At 37.5% G+C, this 12,625-nt stretch overlaps 1 pseudogene; it reads left to right on the forward strand.

Annotated features, from left to right (window-relative positions):
* Positions 1–12,625, forward strand: part of LOC127673198 (zinc finger protein 431-like) — a 132,110-nt pseudogene that overhangs the window by 38,790 nt on the left and 80,695 nt on the right.

Below are 12,625 nucleotides of genomic sequence, written 5' to 3' on the forward strand. Positions count from 1 at the left end.
CCAGTTTTCTGAGGAACATCCAGACTGATTTCCAGAGTGGTTGTACCAGCTTGCAATCCCACCAGCAAGTGGAGGAACGTTTCTCTTTCTCCACATCCTCGCCAGCACCTGCTGTCTGCTGAGTTTTTTATGTTAGCCATTCTGACAGGTGTGTGGTGAAATCTCAGGGTTGTTTTAATTTGCATTTGTCTGATGACTATGGAGGTTGAACATTTCTTTAGGTGATTCTCAGCAATTCATTATTCCTGAGGTGAAAATTCTTTGGTTAACACTCTACCCCATTTTAATAGGGTTATTTGGCTGTCTGGAGTCTACCTTCTTGAATTCTTTGTGTATATTGTATATTAGCCCTCTGTTGGATGTAGGGTTAGTACAGACCTTTTCCCAATTTGTCAGTTGCCATTTTGTCCTATTGAAAGTGTTGATATGAGCCACCCAGTACTCCCAGAGACCCAGAGATAAAAACATCAACCAGAGAGTGCACATGGAGTTACCCAGGGCTCCAGACACATAGGCAGCAGAGGATGTCCTTGTTGGACCTCAAAGGGAGTAGAAGCCCTTGGTCCTGGAAATGCTCAATGCCACAGTGTGGGATTAGCTGTGACAGGGAAGCCAGAGAGGTTTGATTGGGGAATCGGGTCAGGGGACATGGGATATGTGAAGAAAATAAGAAAGCAGTATTACTTCTATAACTATTAGCAGTATTCTTTTTATCTTTTTTTGTTTCTCTTTATGGGCTTATTTATGAACTTATCAGATCCTACTGAAAAAAGACAAAGGCACAATTTTGGTAAAACGTAATCCATCATCATATCCTCCTTATTAACTCAAAGTCTGCTAGTCCTTCATTTAAGCCAGTGTTCTCTAAGCTTTTTTCCAGACTCAGTGAATTTTACCACAATACGATTACAGAGAAAACTAACACAAGATGCTACTCCTGTCTAGGATTCAGACAGCATTACTTTGGCACAACTAAAGCCATGACAAAAACAATGTCCATTGCCATTACAACTAGAACTACACAGGCCAGGACCTGTTGAAATCCTAGCTACTGTAATTAAATCTCTTTGGGGCTTCCAATAAATATTCCCTGTGGTCTCACATTACCAAACAGCACAGAAAAAACCTTCTGCACCTCCCCAACTATGAGCCTGGGATCTAGTCCTGCCATCTCGAGGACACAGATAAAAAGAACAAGTGCTTAAATGGCCTCTAAGCACTGGATGTCTACATCACACATTACCTATAAAACCTTTACATGAGCAATGTTTGGGGGATCAGGACTCTTTTCCATCACACTCAAGTTAACCTCCATGGGGTAATTGCTTAGGTAAGTGCCTAAACATGCTGGGAGCTGACAAGGATCAAAAGAAGACCAGGCCACCAGGTGTAAGGACGGTGGCATTGAGGACTGATAGAAAGCACCTGTTCTCCAGTAAGGGCAGAGAATACAATTCAGGTAGAGTTATAAGGCTAATAAGGATTCTGGGATGCCTTCATCATTAGTATAATAATCACTATAAGGCTCAGGACCTGAGTCCACTTGGCAAACCAATCTTTTTGGTAGCCATCGAGCTCCATATTCTTTCTGTGAAAAAACACAAACAGAACCTCATCCCCATATTAAAACAGGGTTGGGACCATTCCAAACTATTAGTTAGAGGATCTCAACATTTATCCATGGTATATGAACTGGAATTGACTGGATGCCAGTGGATATCTGCTGCAGACTGAACTTTAGCATCAGTTTGCAAAATAGTACAACAAATAAGACAAAAGAGAGATGTGCTTTTGGTGAACTTGGAGGGAATAACTCCCCCTTTTTTGTTTTCAAAAGTCAATTTTTCAGATACATTCAACAATTCCTTGTTCCATTGGATTGTAAGGAATTTCAGTTTTATGTTCAAATCCAAATTCCTTACAAAATTGTACAAAGATGTTTCCAGTATAAGCAGGCCCATTATCTGTCTTGACGATTTTAGGCAATCCCTCAGCAGTAAAAGCCTGTCAGGAATGATCAGTTACATTTCTAGGAGCTTTTCCTGTTAAAGCAGTTGCAACTAGAAAGCCTGAAAAGCTGTCAATAGTCATATGTGCTAAGAGGAAAACTCATAGTGCTAAGTGCCTCCAAAAGGGAAATGGAGAGAGCTGACACTAGCAGCTTGACAGAAAATCTGAAAGCTCTAGAACAAAATGAAAGAAATACACCCAAGAGTAGTACACGGCAGGGAATAATCAAACTCAGGGCCAAAATCAACCTAGTAGAAACAAAAAGAATTATGCAAAGAACCAACCAAACCAGGAGCTGGTTCTTTGACAAAGTCAGCAAGATAGATATACCCTTATCCAGACTAATGAGAGGGAATAGAGGACCCATACAAATTAATAAAATCAGAAATGAAAAGGGAGATATAACAACAGAAACTGCAGAAATTCCAAAATCATCAGTTCCTACTACAAAAGCTTATACCCAACAAAATTGGAAAATCTGGACGAAATGGATAATTTTGCAGACACATGCCAGGTGCCAATGTTAAAACAGGATCAGAAAAAACATCAAAATAGTCCAATATCCTCTGAGGAAAGAGAATCAGGCATTAACACTCTTCGAAAAAACACCACCACCACCACCACCACCACCACCACCACCACCAACAACAACAACAACAAAGGCACAGGACTAGATGGGTTTGTGAGGAATTCTTCAAAGAAGGAATTCTTCAAAGAAGACCTACTAGGGATACTCTTTAAACTATTGCACAAAACAGAAACCCAAGGAACACTACCCAATTCATTTTAGGATGTCACAGTATTGCTTATACATAAACCAAACAAAGAAAGAGAATTCCAAGCCAATTTCCAATAAGAACATTGATGCAAACTATGCAATATAATTCTTGCCGACTGAATCCAAGAATACATCAAAACAATAATTCACCAGGATCAAGTAGTCTTCATTCCAGGGAGGCAGGGGTGTTTTAATATATGGAAATCCATCAATGTAATCCACTACATAAACAAACTCAAAGAAAAAAAATACATGATAATTTATTTAGATGCTGAAAAAACATTTGACACAATTCAGCATCCCTTCATGTTAGAAGTCTTGGAAAGATCAGGAATTCAAGGCCTATACCAAGACATAGTAAAAGCAATATACAGCAAACCAGAAGCCAACATCAGAGTAAATGGAGAAAATTTGAAGTAATCTCACTAAAATTGTGGTCCATAAGAGGTTGCCCACTCTCTCCCTATCTATTCAATATAGAACTTGAAGTTCTATATTTCAATTAGAATTAGACAACAAAAGGAGGTCAAAGGGTTACAAATTGGAAAGGAAGAAGTCAAAATATCACAATTTGCAGATGATATGTATACTTAAGCGACCCAAAAAACTCCACCAGAGAACACTTACAACTGATAAATAATTACTGCTAAGTGGCTGGATGTAAAATTAACTCAAGCAAATCAGTAGCCTTCCTCTACTCAAAAGATAAACAAGCTGTGAAATAAATTAGGGAAATGACACCTCTTACCATAGTCACAAATATTACATATCTTGGTGTGACTCTAACTAAGCAAGTGAAAAATTTGTATGACAAGAACTTCAAGTATCTGAAGAAAGAAATCGAAGCAGATCTTAGAAGATGGAAAGGTCTCTCTCATTCTCATGGATTGGCAGGATTAATGTAGTAAGAATGGCCATCTTGCCAAAAGCAAACTACAGATTCAATGCAATCCCATTCAAAATTCCAAATTACTTCTTCCTAGAGTTAGAAAGAGCTATTTCTACGTTTACCAGGAGTAACAAAAACAAAAACAAAATAAAACAAAATAAAACAAATAAAAAAAAAACCCTTGGGATAGCAAAAACTATTCTTAACAACAAAAGAACTTTTTGAAGAATCACCATCCCTGACCTCAAGCTCTACTGCAGAGAAATACTGATTAAAAGCTGTGAGGTATTGGTGCACTGGTAGTCAGGAAGATCAATGGAATAGAATTGAAGACCCAGAAAAGAACCCACACACATGCAGTCATTTGATATTTCACAAAGGAGCTTAAAACATCTGGTGTAAAAAGAGACAGCATTTTTAACAAATGGTGCTGGATGACCTGGAAGTCAGCATATAGAAAAATGCATATTGACAGATTCTTATTTCCTTGCAAAAAACTTCAAGTCAAAGTGGATAAAGAACCTACACATAAAACTTGACACAATGAAGCTTATAGAGGAGAAAACTATGGACAAGTCTTGAACTCTTGGGCACAGGGGAAATTTTCCTGAACAGTACACCAATGGATTATGTGTTAAGAACAAGAATCAACAAATGGGACCTCATAAAACTGCAAAGCTTCTGTAAGTCAAAGGACACTATCAATAGGACAAAACATCAACGAACAGTTTGGGAAAAGGTCTTTACCAATGCTACACCCGATAAAGGGTTATTATCCAACACATAGGAAGAACTGAAAAAGGTAGACTCCAGAGAGTAAATTAATCCTATTAAAAACGGGGTACAGAGTTAAATAGGGAACTCTCAACTGTGAACATTTGAACGGGTGAGAAGCACCTAAATAAATGTTTAAGAGCCTCAGTCATCAGGGAAATGCAAATCATAACAACTTTGAGATTCCACCTCACACCAGTGAGAATGGCTAAGATGAAAAACTCACAGGACAGCAGATGTGGAGAAAGAGGCACACTCCTCCATTGCTGGTGCAATTGCAAGCTGGAAAAACCACTTTGGATATCACTTTGGCAGGTACTCAGAAAATTAGCCATAGTACTACCTGACGAGCCAGCTATACCATTTCTGACCATATACCTAGAAGATGCTCTTTGATATTATAAAGACACATGCTCCAATATGTTTATAGGAGTTTTATTTATAATTGCCAGAACCTGGAAAGATCCTAGATGTCCTTGAACAAAGGAATGGATACAGAAAAAGTGGTGTGTGTGTGTGTGTGTGTGTGTGTGTGTGTATAATGGAGTACTACTCAGCTATTATTATTTTTTGTTGTGCCTTTTTTAATTATATATTTTTATTTTTTATATACTTTCTTTACATTCCAAATTATGTCCCCTTTCCAAGTTCCTACTTCCCCATATGTCCCATAAACCTTCTTCTCCCCATTCTTTCTCCCATCACATCTCTCCTTTTTCTCTGTCCTGATACTCCCCTCCAATGCTAGATCAAGCCTTTCCAGGATCAGGACCCTCTCCTTACTTCTTCATGGGAATCATTTGTTATGCTAATTGTGCCTTGGGTATTCAGAGCTTCTGGGCTAATTAATATCATCTTATCAGAGATTGCATTCCATATGTATTCTTTTATGTTTGGGTTGCCTCACATAGGACGATATTTTCCATATCCAAACATTTGCCTAAAATTTTCGTGAATTCATTGTTTTTAATTGCTGAGTAGTGTTCCATTGTGTAAATATAACACATTTTCTGTATCCATTCCTCCATCGAGGAACATCTGGGTTCTTTCCAGCTTCTCGCTATTATAAATAAGGCTGCTATGAATATAATGGTGCATGTGTCTTTATTGCATGCCAGGGAATCCTTTGGGTACATGCCCAGGAGAGGTATAGCAGGATCCTCCAGAAGTGTCATGTCCAGTTTTCTGAGGAACAGACAGACTGATTTCCAAAATGGTTGTACCATCTTACAACCCCGCCAGAGGTGGAGGAGTGTTCCTCTTTCTCCACATCCTCACCAACACCTGCTGTTTCCTGAGGTTTTAACCTTAACCATTCTGACTGGAGTGAGGTTCTAAAAGAACGCAAATGCCAACCAAAACTACTATACCCAGCAAAACTATCAATCACCATAGATGAGGAAACCAAGATATTCCATGACAAAACCAAGTTCACCCAATACCTTACCACAAACCCAGCCCTACGAAGAATAATAGGAGGAAAACAGGAATACAAGGAGGGAAACTTCACCCTGTAAAAAGCAGGATAGTAACCTTCTTTCATCAAACTCAAAAGAAGATAACCAGTCAAATTTAAAAAAATAACAAAAAAAAATGACAGGAAGTAATAAACACTATTCTTTAATATATCTTAAGACCAACGGGATCAATGCCCCAATAAAAAGACCTAGACTAACAGACTGGATATGTAAACAGGATCCTACATTCTGCTGCATGCAGGAAACACACCCCAGTGTCAAAGACAAACATTACCTTAGTGTAAAAGGCTGGAAGACAATTTTACAAGCAAATGGTCTCAGGAAACAAGCTGGAGTAGCCTTTCTAATATCAGATAAAATTGACTTTGAACCTAAAGTCATCAAAAGAGACTCTGATGGACACTTCTTACTGGTCAAAGGAAAAATACACCATGAAGGATTCTCAGTCCTGAACATCTATGTGCCTAATGCAAGGTCACCCTCATTCATAAAAGAAACTTTACTAAAGCTCAAAGCACACATTGCACCTAACACAATAATTGTAGGCGACTTCAACACTGTACTTTACTCAATGGGCCAAACAGGAAAACAGAAACTGAACAGGGACACAGTGAAACTAATTGAAGCTTTGATGCAATTAAATTTAACATATATATATATATATATATATATATATATATATATATATATATATATATATATATATATATATAACATTTTATCCTAAAATAAAAGAATATACCTTTTTCTTAGCACCTCATGGTACCTTCTTCAAAATCAATCATATAATTGGTTACAAGACAGACCTTAACAAATATAAGAAGATCTAAATAATCCAATGCCTCCTATCAGACCACTATGGAATAAAAGTGGTCTTCAATAGCAACAAAAACAACAGAAAACCCACATACACGTGGAAACTGAACAATATTCTACTCAATGATACCTTGGTCAAGGAAGAAATAAAGAAAGAAATTAAAGGCTTTTTAGAATTTAATGAAAATGAAGACACTACATACCCCAATCTATGGGACACAATGAAAGCAGTGCTAAGAGGAAAACTCATAGCCCTGAGTGCCTCCAAAAAGAAAATTGAGAGAGCATACACTAACAGCCTAACTACACACCTGAAAGCCCTGGAACAAAAAGACGCTGGTTCACCCAGGAGGAGTAGAAGGCAGGAAATCATCAAACTCAGGGCTGAAATCAATCACGTAGAATCAAAGAGAACCATACAAAGAATCAACAAAACCAGGAGCTGGTTCTTTGAGAAAATCAACAAGATAGATAAACCCTTAGCCAGACTAACCGAAGGGCACCGAGACAGTATCCAGATTAAGAAAATTAGAAATGAAAAGGGAGATATAACAACAGAAAGCGAGGAAATTAAAAAAAAAATCATTAGATTTTACTACAAAATCTATACTCACCAGAACTGGGGAATCCAGAGGAAATGGACAGTTTCCTAGACAGATGTCAGACAACAAAACTAAATCAGGATCAAATAGATCATCTAAAGAGTCCCATAACCCCTAAAGAAATAAAAGGGGTCATAAAAATTCTCCCAACCAAAAAAGCACGGGACCAGATGGCTTCAGTGCATAACTCTATCAGACATTCATAGAAGACCTAACACCAATACTCTTCAAACTATTCCACAAAATAGAAACAGAAGGAGCACTACCCAACTCGTTCTATGAAGCCACAATTACCCTGATACCAAAACCACACAAAGATCCAACAAAGAAAGAGAACTTCAGGCCAATTTCTCTTATGAATATTGATTCAAAAATACTTAATAAAATTCTTGCCAACCGAATCCAAGAACACATCAAAAGGATCATTCACCATGATCAAGTAGGCTTCATTCCAGGGATGCAGGGATGGTTCAATATAAAGAAATCCATCAATGCAATCCACTACATAAACTCAAATTAAAGAAAACATATGATCATTTCATTAGATGCAGAAGAAGCATTTGACAAAATTCAGCATCCTTTCATGCTAAAAGTCTTTGAAAGAGCAGGAATTCAAGGCCCATACCTAAACGTAGTTAAAGCAATATACAGCAAACCGATAGCCAACATCAAACTACTTAGCAATTAAATACAATGAATTCATGAAATTCTTAGGCAAATGGATGGAACTAGAAAGTGTCATCCTAAATGAGGTAACACAATCACAAAAACACACATGGTACGCAATCACTGATAAATGGATATCAGCCCAAAATATCAGAATGAGCAATATATAACAGACAGACCTTAAGAAGCTCAAGAAGAAGGAAGACCAAAGTGCTTAGGATGTTTTGAGAAATGGATCAAAATACCCATTGGGGCAATTGTAAAGACCAAGTGTGGTGCAGAGACTGAAGGAAAGGCCACTCAGAGAATGTCCTATCTCATGATTCATCTTATAAACAGTCATCAAACTCCAACACTATTAAGGATGACAAGAAGGGCTTGCTCAAAGGAGCCTCATATGTCCATTTCCTGAGGGGCCCTGCCAGAGAATTGCAGATACAGAGGCAGATGCTAGCAGCCAACGATTGGACTGAGTTTGAGGTCCCCAATGGAGGAGAGGGAGGGAGGACTGGAGATGCTGAAGGGGTTTGCAGCCCCATGGGAAGAACGACAATGTTGGCCAAACAAACCCCACAGGGTACCCAGCGAGTAAGCCATCAAGGAAATGGTACACACGATTCCAGCAGCAATTGTGGCAGAGGAATGCATTTTCGATCAATGGGGCCTGGGAAGGAGTGTCCTATGAAGGCTCAATAGGTACCCCTCTCTGGGAAAATCTCGGCAGGGTAGGTGGGAGTGTGTTGGGCAGAGGGGCATTTTCTTGGAGGCAGGGAATGTGTGATTTTCGGGGAGGGGAGGAAACCAGGAAATGGTGTAACATTTGAAATGTAAATGAAGAATATATTCAATTAGAAAAAAAGAAACGAAATTGAGGCCACTGACAAGTTTTTACAATTTAACGTGCGTATTTTCTTGAAATACCAAATTGTTGTCTTATTCTGTTAGTAAGTTGATGATGTAAAGAATGAGATTGATTGCCTAATTGTTCCTGTCTAAAGACCATAATATGACTGGCAAGCAAATCTGCTTGACATTGCGCTCATTAAAGGATCCAGGCAGGACAGTGTGAGCTCTTAAATGACCTATAAAGTATGGAACATTTTATTTATTTATTTATTTATTTATTTATTTATTTATTTACTTATTTATTTACTTATTTATTTGTTTTTTTGTATTTAGAAATAGATTTTCTCCATGTAGGTTTGGATGTCCTTGAACTCACTCTGTAGACAAGGCTGGCCTTGAACTCAGAAATCTGCCTGCCTCTGCCTCCCAAGTTCTGGGATTAAAGGTGTGCACAACAACTGCTCTGTGAAAGTAATTTCTCTTAAATTGAGATGTATTTGCATAAATAATTGCAAAATTTGAGATTTAACAATATGTAAAAAAAAGAAACTGTTTCTAGCAATTGTAAGGAATGAGCTATATATTTTGATTATCAGTCTACAAATTAAAAGCTTGATTATTCAACATTTCAAAAACAATGGTTATAGCGCACATAATTCAATACTTTGGGAAGTAGGAGAGAAATTCAAGAGAATATACATGTGATCCAATTATATATGTCTCTCTCCCATTAGATGGTCAATTTATAAGTACAGTAATTGCATTATTTATCAGCTGAATGCATACATTTACAAAAGCATGAATTCAGGCAAATTATAAAAACTTGTCTTTTAAATAATGATTATCAAAATTTCCTAAAAAAATTGCCATGCTATAGGGCAAATATCCATATTCTGCAATAACCATTTTAATTGCTGTTTAGACTAAGGAATAAATATTTCATCAAGTTCTTTTTCAAAATGTTTTCATGAGTCTATTTTGTCATACTTTATTAATATAGCAAGAGCTTCATAATAGGGTGTTCAAATTTACATGGAGATGAAGAAAGATAAATTCACATTAATGGTCCCTTTTGCAAAGGACTGCTGTGAAACAGAAAACAATGTACTTTTCTCCAAAGCTATTGGTCCCTCATTAGTTAATTGTCCAGGGGATTTGCATTCCCTTTCAGACTATTAAACAGAGGATTAGTTCTCCTGTGGCAAGCTTAAGGTGAGGTCTTAACCAATTATCATGTTCTAAAACATTTGAAAATCATTAAAGACAAGTAAATTAGCTTTACTTATTTGAATTTTCTGGGAAAAGACTTGTTTAGGATATAACTGATTCACATGCCTGACTTTCTTCTTAATTACAAATACGGGTGGTTTAAAATCTTGAGCTTGTGATTGAATCACAAATTGCAGCTAATGGAACATTGTCAGTTTAACGATACGTTTAAGTTTCTTCTCCCATATTAGAACATGCGCATAATGTTAAAAAACAAAATTTACTTTTAAACAATCTATTCTCTTTAAAATAAATACCAGGAGCATTTATTTCCCATTCAAAGTTAAGCTGGCAGGTCTTATATATGTATGCCTGACAGAGTAGCATTTAATACCTAATTAAAGAGGCATTGTTTAAAATCATATCCTGTTTCAGTCTAGATTCTAGGATAAGAATTACATTAAATATTATACCAATTTAGAAGTATCTTTAGAGGCCTGTTTTCCTGAGTTGGCTCATTCCACGTGGTATTGTTTAGAAGGAGTCCAACCTTGAGTTACCAAATTTAAGGTAGCTTTCTGTTACCAATATTACACATTTTTAAACATGCCCAATAATATATAAGCCAAAATTCTATAACAAAGACCTACAGAACATATCTATGAATTAAAACCAAGACAGAAGCAAAAGTGAAATATCTACACGTATTTACTTATTTCAAATAGAAAATAGGCCTGGTGTGGACAGCATTTTCTTGGAGACAGGGGATGAAGAATGGGATGAAAAAATGTGGGTGGGAGGAATGGAAGGAAAGTAACAGCTGGACTGTGACATAATAAAAGTGAAATACAAAATATAAAGAAAAGAAGGATTACATATCACAAAGTTTAAATTCATGGGTTCTATAAGATGAGGTTACACCCGGAGTAGCATCAAAGGGTGGGTGAGAATAATGGATTTGAATATTACAAGTGGGTGGAGCCAAAGGGTGGGAGGGGCTTTGAATTCCAGATTTGGAGAGATATATAAGGGCACGTCTTCTGAGTAGAATTCAAACAGAGGACTGAGCAGGTTACAGGAACCCTCTGCATTCCTGGTGAGTTGGTGGGTTGCATGAAATGCCTAAGGTTGCTATGTGAAGGGGATATCATGTTGGGGAAAGCCTGGGAGACAGTGGAGGAGGATTTTTGGTAACTTTTAGTAGCTTGAATGGGTGTTTGTTTGGTGAAGCCTAAAATATGTCCTGTGTACAGGCAGAAGATATTGAAAATTAATACATGTTTCAAGTCTATCCCATAGATGTGAACAGTGCAGAGCAGTAACTCGCCCTGATTGGCGCACTTTAGGAATGAGCTTTCAAGAAACCTCTAGATGCTCTATTCTTCATTCTAGGCACAATATTGAGTCCTGGGTTGTACAGAAAGCCTGAATCAATAGATAGCTTGGCCTGTTTATAGGACAAAGTAAAGAACTGATAATGGGATGTCTTGTGATCTTGGGACCAATTGAGGCTCCAGATAGCCTAGATCAGGCATAGTGGTGTTATTTCTCCTCAAAAATGTGACTTCCAGGATGGTTTTTGGCTGAACAGTGCCTCTTTCATCTAGAATCTTTAACCATTTTGGATGCGTGTTCCAATCGTTTAATCCCAATACTCAGAAACCAATGGCAAGTGGGTTTTTGTGATTATGAGGCCTGGCTTGTCTGTTTAGTGAAAACCAGGAAGTCAGAGACATGCACATGGAACCTCTCTCAGTCTCTGAAGAGAAAGTTTGGAGAAATAATTAGGTATTAGCGGTGTCCAGTAATGTGCATGTCCTCTGAGCAGCAGCATGAGAAGAGACCCATTTCTTGAGATGGTCACTAGAGAGTAAGGAAATTTTGTTTTCTAGATGGATCCCAATATAGGAGGGAATCCCAGAGAGTGGTTCAGTTCTTTTTTACACACCTTTAATCCTAGCCGTGCTTGGGAAGTAACAGTTAGTCTGATCCCTATGAATTCTGTTTCAGTCTTTACTTTTGTTTGACTCACATAAAGCACAGTTCATATAGAGAACCTCTGTCTTAATGAAAAGAATAGAAAATAAAATGTCTTCCATCAGGCCAGGTTGCCATTATATATTAAGGTGTGGCTAAAAACTGTGTGTGGCCACAGGGTTTGAATGTATCCTGGATTAGAGAGTATGAAAAGTTGAGCTTGTGGGAGGTCCTGGATAGGGAAATTCAATGAAGGCTAAGTTCTTGGTACAGAATTTCAATATCAGGGTGATCGGTCTTACTTTTTAGTGCCTTCTGACATCCAGGGTAATTAGATCATCAATGCTGTTCTTTAGAAGATGAAAGTGGAATGGGGTATATAGCAATCGGCCATGGTCTCTGGCCCTTGAATTTTTGAGGCATGGTGTCATTCAGCAAGGAGGAGAATCTGGGAACATTTATTTTCAATTATGATACTATTCCTTTTTTTTAAAAAGTAAATTTTATTTTATCATTTTTACAGTCCAAATTGCCTCATGTTATTGTTGAAAAGGACTCCAACCTTGAGTTACCAAATTTA

The sequence above is a fragment of the Apodemus sylvaticus genome, chromosome 22 (genome assembly GCF_947179515.1).
Source record: "Apodemus sylvaticus chromosome 22, mApoSyl1.1, whole genome shotgun sequence".
In the NCBI taxonomy this organism is placed as follows: domain Eukaryota; kingdom Metazoa; phylum Chordata; class Mammalia; order Rodentia; family Muridae; genus Apodemus; species Apodemus sylvaticus.